This window comes from Nannospalax galili, unplaced genomic scaffold (assembly GCF_000622305.1).
Source record: "Nannospalax galili isolate Female #2095 unplaced genomic scaffold, S.galili_v1.0 scaffold4319, whole genome shotgun sequence".
In the NCBI taxonomy this organism is placed as follows: Eukaryota; Metazoa; Chordata; class Mammalia; order Rodentia; family Spalacidae; genus Nannospalax; species Nannospalax galili.
Window position 1 is genome coordinate 23071 of NW_008342099.1, and position 2142 is coordinate 25212.

Consider the following 2142-nt stretch of genomic DNA (forward strand, 5'->3'; position numbering starts at 1 on the left):
CTGCTGAGCCATCTCTCCAGCCCATGTATGAGTATTTTGCCTGCATGTATGAAAGTGCCTCATGTCATGCACTGCCCACAGAGGCCAGAAGAGGGTGTCAGATCCCCTGAACCTGGAGTTACAGGCAGTTGTTAGCAGCCATGTGGGTGCTGAGAACCAAACCAGGTATTCTGCAAGAGCAAACAGTGCTCTTAACTGCTGAGCAATCACTCCAGCCTCTTAATTATGTTCTTAACCATTCTTGAGAATTACCAAAATATTTGCATAGACTTCTACATGTTTAGAATCCTTTTATCCAGGCAGTTATGTCTGTTGTCCTAGTTAGCATCAGCTGTCAACTTGACACAACCCAGAGTAATTTCAGGGATTACCCAAATCAGTTGTGGCTATGTCTTTATTGGACATAGTCTTAATTGATGATTGATGTGAAATGGCCCAGCCCACTGTGGGCAGCACCATTCCTAGGCAGGTGGGCCTGTATCAAAAATAAATAAATAAAACAACTAGCTGAGCATGAGCCAAGGAGCAAGACAGAGAATGAGCCACTAAGCAGGGTTCCTCCACAATATCTGTGCCAGGGTTCCTGCCTTGAATTAGAAGTGTAAGATTAAATAAACGCTTTCTTCCCCAAGTTGCTTTTAGTCAGAGTGTTTTATCACAGTAACAGACAACGAAACTAGAACAGTCATTTTCCTGCCTTTAACTCTCTGTCACCAAACATTCTATTAAATATTAATTAGCATTTTAAGTGACCACTTAGAATTTCCTCTCAGAAGCGAGGAACTAATTCCTAGATATATAATGTTGGTATATTGAAGATAAAATTAAAATTGTCTTTTAGTTTTGAGACTCCAGTAAACTTTAACCATATTGTTCAATATCTATTTTATATTAGAAATACCTAGTTGACACCTTATACTTCTGAAAGTTCATGTACCCAAACTGAGTTTCAATATGTGAATTTAGTCTTTTTGTTCACCAAACTAAAGGCAATGATTTTTTTTTAACCAATAGCAATTTAACTTGAGATAATCTTTTTATGCTGGTTTACATTGTAATAACATACGTTATTAGTTTGGATTTTATCAATCCTGTTATATTTGTCCTTGAAACCTCTCTCACATATTTGAGGTTTGTACTTGAAAAGTTTACTCTAAAAAATAAAAATAAAAAACCACAATGCATTGGTTTACAGAATAAGTTTATTGGACTATGCTCTCTACATTGAGTTTATAAAGACGACATGTAATTTACTTCATATATGTAATATGAGGTATTAATGTAATTCATAATATTAAAGTAGAAATTATCAAGTTGACAATAGGGAAATTATAGAATGTAGTAGCTCAAAGCAATAAAAGTATTTAAGAAGGAAGACTAAGAAACTAAAACATTTTTGTCTAAATAGTGCCATTTATGTTTGTTACATTTACAGTTCTTTTCCCCTATTATGTAGACCAGACTGGCCTTGAACTCACAGAAATCCACCTGCCTCTGCCTCCTGGGTGCTGAGACCAAAGGTGTATGCCACCACACCTGGCCTTCATTGTGACATTTTCAAACTCAACTTGTTTTTTGTTGATTCTCCTCCCTCACCCTATTCTTGTTCCCTACATGTATCCATCCCCTTACACTCCTATCCCCTTTAATGCAATTACTTAGTCTTTTTGTCATATTTAATTTTTGTGTGTGTGTTATCCATGATTTTTTTTTCATTTTTATCTTTAATGAATATAATGTTTTAAAATTTACAAAGAGAAATAGAAAGAGGTAACATAATGAAAACAACTTGTATTTGTGTCCTACATTTCTATGTGGAAGTTAGAAATCCTTAACAGGCATTATCTTATTGTTTTAAGAATTGCTATGAAGCAATCTGACATTTGTATAATACCAGTCATTCTCAATGTTCCTCAAGAACTTCATAAGTCCTGGAAGAATAGCGTTGCTTTTTTGTTTGTTTAAATATTTATTCTTTTTATTTTTTAAATTATTTATTTAATAATCACATACTTAGAAGAAGCATTTCATTACATCAGCATTGACATATTCAATAACAATTTTCTGAGCTAGGATGCATCTCTTACAAAATTGATTATACATTTTTAGGTTTACTGTTGAATTATTACAGTTATAAATATT